This window comes from Puntigrus tetrazona, chromosome 20 (assembly GCF_018831695.1).
Source record: "Puntigrus tetrazona isolate hp1 chromosome 20, ASM1883169v1, whole genome shotgun sequence".
Lineage (NCBI taxonomy): Eukaryota > Metazoa > Chordata > Actinopteri > Cypriniformes > Cyprinidae > Puntigrus > Puntigrus tetrazona.
In genome coordinates this window covers 1,191,830-1,204,847 of record NC_056718.1, presented here as the reverse complement: position 1 = coordinate 1,204,847, position 13,018 = coordinate 1,191,830, and the positions used below count along the sequence as shown (strand labels likewise).

Genomic DNA, 13,018 nt, shown 5'->3' with positions numbered 1-13,018 from the left:
GAATGATTGAATTCGTGCACAATCCCACAATCCTTTGCTGTGTTTGAGGTGTCTGTAGTTTTACAGAGGTGGATGGAGAAGGGCGGTGTGATTCAGCGGAGGATCAGACCGATGTTCCTCATTATTTCTGTTCCTCTTCATCAGTCAGATGGTGCCAACCTGAGAGGACCAGCGTCTCTCTTTCACCTGAACTTGAGTTTCTTGTCAAAGGATAGATAGTGAAGCTCTGTTCAGGACACACAGCGTAGGGCTCGATGCCAAAGATCACTCCTGGCTCCGGACCCGCTCCAGGCCTGCCAACATTTTCCCTGGCTCCGTTACAAAGAAATCAATGAATGAATGAATCAATAGTTTTTATAGGTTTTTACCCATTTTTAGTCAATTAGATTGTTACTGCGATCTTATTGCAATTTTATGATCAAAAACTAGTGATGTCAAACTTTGACTTTTAACTTTTTTAAGACTGTATGTATCTGTGTATCTGTGTGTGTGTGTGTGTGTCTGAACTGTTCTTCTCACAGTACATTAGATGAGCGAGTGCTGGATGTCCTCTGGTCAGATCATGATATGAGAGCTGTGTGTAATCTTCTGGTCCGGTCACCGCGGGCAGGATTGTGTTTCAGCTCGATGAATCGCTCCTCATGAGTCGGGCTGTAATTGATATGTGTTTCCTTCATAGCCGGCACGGACTCGTTGACATATTGCAAGTAGATGGCACTTAAAGCAGGTCCACTTTAAGGATGCAAACTATACACTCTGATGCAGTGTTGAGTACAGCTGATATAAACACAGTTAATACTGAACCACACAAACAGTTACCTGCAGTCTACGGCGTAGTCCACTGAAAGAAGCACTAAAGGGCTGAGCGGCGCGCAGACGTCTTAAATATTTAGATGTGAGACAGTCTGAGATGAGGAGACTCTCTGAAGAACACGCTTCAGTCCCCTGCTGAACACAACTAGAGTTATAATGGGTTTTAATGGAAACTATGTACTGAAGTCTAATGTTAAAATGTCTTTTTGCAGCGCTCTCTACTCATCTCATGTTTATTCACAGCAGATGGGACTGTTATATTTTCACCCCAGGGTATCCCGTTCTCAAGGAATTACTGAAGATAAATCAATAATAGAAGCAAAAGATAAGCAATGGGATACATAAATACAATAGATGAAAGATATTAATGCAATAAACAGTGCTTTACGTTTTCGTTTAGTTTGGAATAAAGCTATATAAATACTATATAAAATTAATAAAGTAGTCAAATGTAAAATAAAGCACTGCGTGCACTATTCTTCACTGTATAAAACAATGCTTATTAATTACAGATATCGTTCAATCAAGAGCAGTGAATTGTTTTTGAGACACTGATGTCTACAGTAGTGATCAAAATAGATCTTATGAAAGTTTCCTGACGCTTCAAATAATGCTCGTGTGGGTAGCGTTGTGGCTGTTAAATGTATTTGTGATTGAATCGAGATTCTTCCAGTAATGAAACAAGTGAAGTATTCATGAGCAAGACATTGAATCATTCATTTAACCACTTTTTCATAATTAAATATTAACAATTGGTGTAGTAAATATATTATAAATGCATATTAAAATTCCAAATATTCTGAATCCTGCTGAGGCTTTCTCCACTCGTGTTCATTTATTTGTCACGCTGACTGCTAGATTTTCTTTTTAAACGAGTTCTTTTATTCAGGAACAGATCACCTGCAGAATCTTCCAGCAGAGCTTTTACAGTTTGCTAAACCGCTTGATAAATGTCATTTAGCATTTTTATTATAAAAAATGAACCTAATATGGATATATTTGATGTGTATTTTAACTCACGATGCAATCATTCAGGTATTATAAATGGATTCTGGTTAGTTTAGATGTTTCATCTGACTCATCTCAAAGTGCCGCAGTTTACCTGAACGTTGCAATATAGGAACATTTTGGAGAAACCTTATTTAAGTTCTCATCTGCCCACTGATCTCTATTCATCTTTATATAGCTCAGTTAATTTGCCATTCTGAAGTCCTTCTCTTTCCTGGCTCATTTGTCTTTTGGTGTCTCTTTCTTGATGTTCTCGTTCTTGCTCTCTTGTGGTGAGCGTGAGCGTCTGTTCCCAGCTCCTTCTTCTTGTCCGGTGCGCGAGCGGCTTAGCGGCGCTCTTCACCTGCCCACGGGCCGTATGGAGCTGTGAGCCGGCCAAGAACCTGCTGCGCACTCGCGTCTTTGCATATCTCTGCTGACAAAAGTGTCCAGCCATCTGCCGCTGCATATGGACATCTTTTGAAGCTCCGACAGGAGTCAGAGCTGATGAATCAAAGCTTGTGCTGTTTGCTTACCTTGGCAGTTCAGCATATGAAATAGCTGAGTTTGTGTGCTCTCTTTGTCTGTGCCAGAGGAAGATTTTGAAGAAGTATATAGGATGCTTCACGTCAGACGTGCCTGTAATGCCTGGAGTTCTCCATTCATTAGATTTCTCTTTCATCTCAATGGTGGTCGCTCGGCTGGAGCAGTATGTCTTCACATGGTAATGAGTATTGCTCTTCTGATTGGTCGTCATGGGAGGGGGAGGAGCCAGTGGCTCTGTAACAACAAGCTTGGTGGTATCTGTAAAGCACAGTCTGTCCTGTGGCAGTAGTGGTGACCAGTTCAAATGGTTTTCATTTGCTGATTCCTCTAAATACATTCACATGTGCAACTTTTGTTCTTATTTCAAATGAAGAAAACATATAATGCAGCCATCATAATGAACACATACACACACACATTTTACCACTAAAAAGTTTGGGATCAGTTGTAATGATGATATGTAATGTTTTATAAAGAAGTCTCTTATGTTCATCAAGGCTGCATTTATTTGATTGAAAATACAGAAAAAAAACGTTATCTTGCAAAATGTTATTACAATATAAAACAATGGTTTCTATATTAATGCACTTTAAAATACAATTTAATTATATGATACAAAGCTGAATTTCGTCATCCATTAATCACAAAGTGTCACATGATCCTTCAGAAATAATTCTAATTTGCTGATTTATTAACTGTTGTGCTGCTTTGTACTTTTTTAGGAATCTTTGATGAATAAAAAAGTTCAGCAAGGATGTGTTAAATTGATAGGAAGGAATAGCAAAGATTTATATTCTTGGAAAATATTTTTATTTTGAATAAACCATGCTCTTTTAAACATTTTATTAATCAGAGAATCCTAAAAAAAACTAAATATACATATATATTTAGCAGCACTTGCCAACATTGATCATTAATATTTAATAGAATAAAATAGAAACTGTAATAATGCTGTAATTACACTGTAATATAATATTGTTTCTGTTCAATATTGAACTTCTTCCTAGCTGTGTGCCGTCATCAAGATTGCTTGTCAAACAAATAAATGAATTTGAACTAGAAAAGTTACTCCCAGATAATTAGGTTAATTGGTTAAGGTAAACGGTGGCCCCTGTCCGGCCCCGCGGTAGCAATGGTCTAGACTCCAACATGGCCGCCGCAGGCCCAGGCTCTGGCTGCTTATCATCTGGTCCAGTCTTTGTGCTTCAGTCTCTGTGAAGAATAATAAGAGAAGGTCTTTAACGGACCCATGCCCCATGACCTCCTCGTTCTCTGGCAGTTTCGGTTTGAAATGTCTACAGATGGCTTCAGTGAACATCAGGGTGTCCACTTGAAAGGGCTCACCTTCTCCAGCGGCTCGTGATCACCCCTCCAGGACGCGGCAGTAATGAGCCCAGCTGTCCTGTGGGTGGGAATGAAACGGTGAAGGAGACGTCAGACGTGACCCACTCCAATCCTCCGATTCATGTGAGAAACCCAGCATGCGTTTGGTGGTGGGTGGTGAGAGAAAAAACCCTCACATCTTCACACGTTCTTTCTTCTTCTCCTGTTAACGTCCCATGTGCACATGTTCCGGGCTGGTTTGTGGACCGTTACCACATGCTGTCCATAAAAACATTTAAGCTTGAGCTATTTTAGCAGTGCTATTACTGAAGATGCTTTCAGGTTCTAAGTCTGTCGTCTGGGTTCATAAGACTATAATCTTTTAAAAGATTTCAAGACATTCGAGCACAAGATATTATATATATATTTCACAGGCACAACATCACAATTTGATTTAAGTGTTTTATTTATTCAGATTCTGTGTCATACAGCAAAGTCCTCTTTCATGACTGGATTTGTGATTCCATCCCCTGAAATCGTAGGGCTGTACTGACGTAGCAAACGAGTATGATAAGCTCATTGTGAGGGTAAAAGACGGGGGCATTGTATATGTATGGTATTTTTGTGATTCACCAAGGTGAAAACACAGCATTCAACAGATTGGAGGCATCTGTTGGACTGCAGAAACAAACCAACTTTTCAATCAGCTACGTGACTGACCAGCTGTACTGTGTAAGCATGAGCTCTGATACCAACACAAAATAAAATCAAGCATCCATTCATCATATAATCACGTCAAACTAAGAATAAGAGTCAGTGTTATGTGGGGATCTGAAATGTGTGGGTGTGTGGACAAACCATTCAGAAGCATTTCATCTGAGTATCATTTATTCAGGAAAAAGGTATATATGTTCTGTTGAAAAAAGTTAATATCGGTGTCACAACAGCGATATATTCACTGATGCGACAGGCTAATATCGGCCGATAAAATATATCGGTTGGGCTCTAGTCATCGTCGTTTTATAGAGAAGGAGCATTTTCATTTTTTTTATGGATTGATTTGCACAGATTAATTGTTCAACACAAAAATAGGAATGTGACTTGAAGGACAGCTGGGATCCATTAGTGTGACATCACGCTCTTACTATCAGAAACTAGGCTTAAGACATGTCATTATTAAAAATATGATGAATTTAAATGCATTTATTGTTCTTAAAAGATGTAGTCATTTAGCCTACGCTTTTCTCCAGAGTGACGTACAGTTAGTGAATACATCAAGCCAATCTTCTCAAATGGTTGTAATATTTAGTAACATTGTAAAAAAGATTTGATTGTAACACGTTGTAGATCTTTTCTAATTCATAAATCGCTACTGTTTGTGTTTTAAAATAATGCTTAAGCATTACGGAATCTTTTCAAATTCTAAAAACAGGGTCATATTTATCCATCAGATGCACTTTTATGACTGATTAATAACGTCTGATCTGTGATGGTACGTGTGAAGGAGTTCTCTCCTAATGAGGGAAGAAGAGAAGCACTCATTCAGATCATTACTCATGCAGAAAGATTTTCTGCTATTTATAACACTATTTAGAGCGGGAATATCATGTGCCAAGCAATCTTTGCTCTTGTTAAAACATTCAGATGTAGCACGCCGCAGGAAAAGTGTTTAAAGCAGCAGATACTTCTTACACCATTACTTCTCAATAATTCAACAGTCTGTCCTCAATTATTTGTCACTTATACTACAGTTAAACTCGTGTAGAGTTTCACTTCTGGAAATGAGAGTAGCCTGTTTAATCTCTACATGTGCGCATGAAGAGGAAATCGCATCATTTCTATCATTTGTCAGTTGATTTCAGCTCACAGCAGTAGATGAATGAGTTTGGTCTCTGAAGAGTCTCTTCGGCCGCTCAAGATAACTGGATCGTAAGCTCAGAGGGGATTCTATTATAGCTGCCTGATCCAAAATAAATATGAAAGCACAAAGGAACATCGAGCAGCAGTAAATATCATATTATACTCTGCATTGGTTTCTCACTCTGAGATAACAGAGGGATCAGGAAGAGGACGATTTGTGAATTTCATTCCTGGAAATCACCTAAAAGCGGCGGTTTCTCTCTGAACGCTGACCTTAATCTGGGCTCTGTCTCATCCACACGCAGCCGCTGTTTCAGTTCACTTCCTGTGTTATCTGACGAGGTCGTTCAGACCGAACCTTTCGCTCGACGGTTTTATTTGTCAAGTCAAATGAAGTGACCTTTCCTCGTAGAGCTTTATACGGTACAGACCGAGTCACAGCAGCTTCACAGAGGTCAATAACTGATTATGATTGTGTTTTAAAGCAGCTCTGAAGACAGTGGTGTCAGATCGATAACAATGTGAAGTATAGTTCAGTTCAACGAAAGCCATTATTCAGCTTGAGTCAGTTCAGTGTTGATTCTGTGTGAATTAATAGAGCAGATCTACAGAAAATGGATTTTCATCGTATGGTCTGCAGAAGGACAACATCTGGCAGACGATAGCCTCGGTGTAAGGGTGAGACCAGTGGACTAACAGAAGCGTAGATGTCATTCCGCTCATGATGGGACGTTATTCAGGGTGTCATGGGAAGTATTTTGGGCTGATTCTCTAAGCAGTCGTGACACTTTCAACAGAACAACCTGCATCTTATTCCTGACCTGCTCACAGTCCAGCAGATCCCCTGAATGAGCTGCTTGTGCCGTCTCATTTAAAGGTCACCTGTTCTGCTAAATTCACTTTTACATGGTGTTTGAACATAAATGTGTGAGTGAGCCTCACACAGTTGGCCATGTTTTTCTGCACACTACCGCATTCAAACAGCGTTCAAATAAGAAGTGTTTTCTGTTTAAATCTATAGTCCCGAATAACTTCTCAGAGTTCAGTTGCAATAAAAAAACATGATAGAGAACTTCTCCCATGTTGTGTTTCTGTAGTAGCACAGACCTGTTCTATAAAAGGGGGTGGGGTAAAGCAGCTTATTTGCATTTAAAGAGACATACACCAAAACGGCCTGTTTCTGCTTCCGTTTTTAAAAAGCCTTTTCAGCAACATGGTAGATAAAACAGAACAAGAAAGACTATTAATCATTTTTCTTTGCTCAGAAAAGTATTATAATACGAAAGGCTCCAACACAGAACGGCACAAAGAGCTTATGAGCATCCCGTGATCTCGAAACAACATAGTCCTCCGAGTCCGCACAGAAGAGTTGAAAGGGGAGGAAATATTGCTGCGTGGTGTATTAAATCTGCGCTGTGCTATATTGAGCTTTTCTCTTGACAGCTTTAAATCTCTTATTGAGTGCTCTTCAAGAGAGTTTAATCGTTTAGACTGTAGTGACCGAACCCATGCTCAGTCTGAGTCTGAAAGACAGAGAAGAGTTTATGTGAACTTGAATTTAATGATTATATATTCATCTGTATGGAACAGCTTCAGAACATTTGATATACAGTGCACAAAAAAATGTATGGTGCTTCATAATGTTTTTTTGTTTCACAATAACACAGATTACAGTCTAAAAAACGCTGGGTTGATTTTTTTTAACCCAACTGCTGGGTAATGCCTGTTGGGTAGTTTTTGTGTAACCCAGCCATTGGGTTAGTGGCTGGGTTGATCTGAATGATGTTTTATTAACAAAGTCCAGGGTTAAGGTTTAAAAATAGGATAATGCGTTAAATGCGTTATAAAATGCTTGGTAAATTAAAGTAATTTTCAATCAATATTTGAGTTTATCAAAACAGCCCAGCATGTTGGGTCAAATACTTAACCCAACTGGATGCATTAAAATAACCCAACGCTGGGTTTGTCTGTATTTGATGCAATAGTAGAGAGCTAATAGAGGAGAAAACCAATTGAGATTTGTGATTGATTGAACTAACAGTGTTTTGTTATTGTGAGTGTGATCAATAACACGTGAATGCAGCATGATCTGAATACAGAGAAATACACAGAAGTCAATCGCCGTCATTTAGAAATGAGATCGGATTCATGTAGGAATCAAGAACGATGCATGATGGTGTGCCACCTTGTTATGTAAATCACAAAAACATGTGTTTTTTCATGTCACTTCATCAGTCACAAGAGCAATAGTCTGCTGCCATCCAGTAAGACGGCCCTCCATCTCTGAAGGTCATTTTTAATGACGTGTTGAATGAGAATGTTTTATTTGTCATTATGTCCTCTGATCGATGTGGTTGCACTGTTTCATGAATCCAGTCCACAAACTTGCAATCTTGCACCCCACCACTGTTGTATTTCCCCCCCGGACTTCAATTCCCATCATCCATTGCACTGATGACACACACACCTGATTACACTGCTCACACGCTCACCTGCATTTAATCACTCACACCTTAAATAACCGTTTCTCCCACTGTTCCAGTCCCAGTATTGTTAGCGTTTTCCCTCTTCTAGAGATAGAAACTCTTTGGAATCTGTTTCCCAGGTTTGCTCATCGTATCCCTGTTAGATTTGCCCTTGTTCGGTTTTATGTCTGGTATCTGGACACTCTCTGTGCCTGCTATCTTGGACTCTGTATCTGTATGACCCATCACTCGTGTTTTGCTCCCTGGATCTCACAGATTGAAGACCCTCTCAAATTCAAATTCAAATTTTATTTGTCACATACACATACATACATGGTACGACATGCAGTGAAATGTGTTTTACAACCGTCCAGCGTCCGAATAGAAAACAATATATATATATATATATATATATATATATATATATATGTATATGTATATATATAAATATAAAAAATATATATATAAGAAGAAGTGTACAAAGTATACGAAGTATAAAAAATAAAAAATAAAATAAAGTATAAAATATAAAATATAAAGTGTAAAGTGTAAAGTGGCTGTGTGAATGCCCAATGTAAAGTGACTAGTGCAATTTTGTCCAGTGTAAATGTCCAGTTGTAAGTGGGTATCTGGGGAAAGAGGGGTGAACATGGGAATCCTGGTGATTAGGTGCTGGGTGTTCTCTGGTTCAGACTCCGAATGGCCTGCGGGAAGAAGCTCCTCCTCATTCTCTCTGTGTTTGCCTTCAGGGAACGAAAGCGCTTTCCTGAACAGAGAAAAGAGTCCATTGTTGGGATGGCTGAGGTCTTCCACGATCTTCCTGGCCCTGGTACAGCACCGCTTGTTGTAGATGTGCTGCAGCACAGGGAGCTCAGCTGACCCTCACCACCTTCTGAAGAGCTCGTCTGTCCTGCATGGTGCTGTTCCTGAACCAGGAGTCAGTCACTGACTCTTGTGGCTTGCCCTCTAGATATCTGTTTACTGTTGTTTTTTTCCCTGTGTGTGTTTGACTGTTTCTCAGTTAAAACCTTCACATGGACCCGTAGGTGCTGCTTGCATACTGGTTATTTTGCAATGACTCCAGCTCTATTACAGCTTAGACTTAGACTAACTTCACGCTTCAAGATAATTGGACTGATTTTGGTCAGATTATTTCCTTCTGACAATCCTAGGTAAAGTCCTGATTATCCTAATGGTTCTACAGATTATATTTTTAGATGTTCCTATGGTGTGTATGATTGGTGCAGCCCTGATGTTCACTTTCTAATCATGGATATCCAACATGCTGAATATTTACAGTCAGCAATGCGGTGGTGTGGGTCTGTGAGGACAAACTCACACACATTTTGTAGACTTTTGTAGAACACTTTGTAGAAGATTGTTGACAGACAGTGAAAAGAGGCTTTTCATATTATTGAAATGTTCTTTGGATGGATCTCTGGATGGTTTTTTGACCGTTTCACAGTTTTTTGATGGTTTGCCCTGACCCTACTCTTTTGCCTTGTCTGGACTGACCCTGCATGTTCGCCCGCGTTTGTAAAGTCTTCATTTGGATCCCCAACTCCGTGGTCAGCCTCCACGTTACAGATCTTCTGGCTGGTTATTTTTAGAGCCGCTAGAGTGCTTTAAAAGCTTCATGCAGTCTCTTCTGAAGGCTGAGAGATGTTCTGTAGAAAGACACTGCTGGAAAGAAGTAAGCTGATTATAATGCAGAAGGTGTGAATGTGAGAATGTTATCTACAGATGGGATGGTGGCACACGTCTGATTGGGTCTCCAGCCAGATTTAGTTTTCTTACTGTGATATAATAAGATCTGGATGCTGATTGTTTGTTGTGTCTGTGATGAAAAGCAACGGCGGCACACAGATGCTGCTGTCAGTTCCAATAAGATCATAAAATAAAACCCTAACAAACCAGTTAAACGCTTTTTAAATCATTAACAAACTTCTTTTTTTTTTTAGCACGCTCACTTGACTCAATGCAGCGAGAGCGCTGAGCTCTGATGACTGAACTCTCTGATTAATATATAACATTTACTTGAATTTAACATCGGAAACATTAATGTTTTCTTCTAGAATGGGTTTCAGCTTGAAACAGTTTGAAGAGACGCTAGGCTAGGTCTTATGAGTATATTAGTAGGTACTGAATGAGATGTGTTTTAAATATAAGAGAACGTTTTACAATGAAATCTGAACGACAGGGAAACTGAGCGTGACAACTAGCATGGCAAAAAACCCCAAGTTTACAGTCATTTTTGTCTTCTCTGAGTTCATGCTAAATTATTTCAACTAAATGAACATGTTTAATGTCACTGATGTTAAAGGAAGCATTAACCAAAACCTGTAGACTACTTACTCACTATCACTCTCTCAAGGTAAAAAAAAAAAGAATCTTTCTTTAATTTATTTGTTCTTTTAGTGTAAACTGCATGGATATTTAAAATTTTTCAATATGTTCATAAGAGACTGTGGTAAAAATACTCTATGTAGGTATCACTTTAAAATAAAAATAAAAAATAAAGTGCTTTATAGTAATGCTATAATGATGAACAAATAAATAAATAAATAATACTATTAATAACAGAATCATGAATACTTTATTGCTTGTGTGTGTGTGTGTGTGTGTGTGTGTGTGTGTGTATGTGTGTGTGTGTGTGTGTGTGTGTGTGTGTGTGTGTGTGTGTGTGTGTGTGTGTGTGTGTGTGTGTGTGTTGTACGGAGCAAATTTCCTTCACGAGGAAAGTAAACCAAAAACCTACCATGCTATTAAACTAATCTAAAGGGGATTTCCAAAGAAATGAAGGATTTCATGGAAAGCAAACAACCTCCTCTCTCCCAGTATGTCACCTCTGACCTTCCTGTCTCTCCTTCTTCTGCCCAATAGAGACGATTTAAACAAATCTGTTTAATGACATGGGTATGACAGGTATTAATATTTGAAGGTGGTTTATAAGATAATGTCCCCATAATTCAAAAGTAAAAATGCAGAAAGTTTCCTGTAAGGAGCAGAACAATAACACACACAGTCTGTACAGTACTAAAACATTACACCTATGGAGAGTCACCACTATTCACAAAAACGTGTGTGTGTGTGTGTGTGTGTGTGTGTGTGTGTGTGTGTGTGGTGTTTTCTGAGCTGCTGATTGCAGTGCTTTAGGTTTGTTCTGGTTTCTCTGTAGATGTGGTGGATGGTGGATGGATGTGCTGTGGTTGTGGGTAACTCAGCTGCGTTCATCAGCAGGATAGATGATGATGATCAAGACATTTATAATTGCAGTGGTTCGCGTTCACATGTACAGTAAAGGAACTGATATTTACAACGAAACAAACATGAGCCAGTAAGTATTACCTGTTTTTATTTGTGTAAAAGGTTTTGCTGTACTTTTTTCAGAATGAATTTCCAGTAAGTACACTAACTGTAGGTAGTCTGCACAAACAGTGTATAAAACATACAGAACAGAACATTTTAATGCATCAATATGGCTTGTATTTTTCAAACTGAACAAATAAATAAAAAGAGATATGCTTTGCAAAATGAAGGGAATAGAGCGGAGAATAAACATGATGTTTGCTCAGCTTCCAGGACCCTCCAACTCCAAAAACACCCTGATCCCGGTCCACAATCATCTACGTTATCCCACGTCTCCTGGATTTATTGAACCGCTGGGATATTTGCTTTTATGTGAAAAAGAGACCGCGGTGAAATTGTAATCAAGCTCTGTTGAAACATGACATGTCTGTGAACACTAGACAGCTTCAGGACCTGTAAAATAGTTCTTATTTAAGATTTCACTTAGGGGTTTAGTCCACAAGACCAAATTAAAGCTGCTTTTAAAAGTTCTAGACAGTAGAATGAAATCATTTATTCACAATCATAAACCTTTATGATGACTTTATGATGTTTTTAATGAAACCTAAGAGATGTGTGAATCAAGCAGTTTCATTCAAGTGTTAAGATATGATTGTTTGTTCATTCACAGATACACATCACGTACACATTTACTGAATGTTTTTGTCTTTATTATCTTTTTTGAACCTTCTGGAGTTTTGGTTACCTCAACTTTCAATGGAAGGACAGAAACCTCTCAGGTTTTATTATAAAGATCTACTTTCATTTGTTTTGAAGATTAAGCAAAGTCTTATGTGTTTGAAAAGACTGCTGGGTGAATAAATGATGACAGAATGTTCATTTCTGGGTGAAGAGACCTTTCATGTTTTTGTGGTTGTCATTTTGAAGAGGATGATCAGGGTAAAGTCTTCCCGCTTGTTTTATGTAGGGCTACCCAGAAGACTGCTGCAGTAGACTCTAATGAACTCTAGGTCTACTACACTCTTAAAAATAAAAGTGCTTAAAGGATTCTTCACAGCGATGCCACAGAAGAACCTTTCAGTTCTTTAAAGAACAATCTCTTTCTTACCTTTTTATAACCTGAAGAATCTGAAACAAGGTTCTTTATGGTACCATTCAGAGAAAAACGGTTCTTCTGTAGCATCATGAAGCGGATACCCAGTCGTTTTAACCTACAGTCATCCTTTACCCATCAAGCTTCATGACAGCTGTCCGTATGACCCATGACTCTTCTGCTGAAGCTGATGTTGAGTCCACCCTCACAGTGAAGCTCATCAGCGGGCAATCACCGGTTTCAGTCCGTGAATCATGTCCTCAGATGACCCGTAAAGCAGTACAAGAGTAAATAATGGCAGCTTTTGGTTTTTGAGTGAAAAGTTCCTTTAATGCTCTCTAATCTGCTTGTGCCGAGAGAGATCATTTCATTTCAGATGCGACTTTCTGCGACGGCCAGCAGGCATTTAATTGTGTGAGCTGTCCTCGAATGTCCCGGAGCCAGAGGTCATGATTAAATCATGTCTCACCAGCCACTGCAAGATCATGCTGCACACACATTTATAATGATGAGGGCGTAATATTAAACACACTACAAGAGCTTCTTCACATGAGCTTTATTACGTTGGCGTGAGTAAAATGTACTTCAAAATAAAACGTGTACTCTTGCTTTATTCCATTAA

General features: G+C 38.9%; 1 protein-coding gene across 3 annotated transcripts in view; it reads left to right on the top strand.

Annotated features, from left to right (window-relative positions):
* Nucleotides 1–13,018, top strand: part of lrfn2b (leucine rich repeat and fibronectin type III domain containing 2b) — a 53,221-nt gene that overhangs the window by 18,169 nt on the left and 22,034 nt on the right. The window lies entirely within an intron of this gene.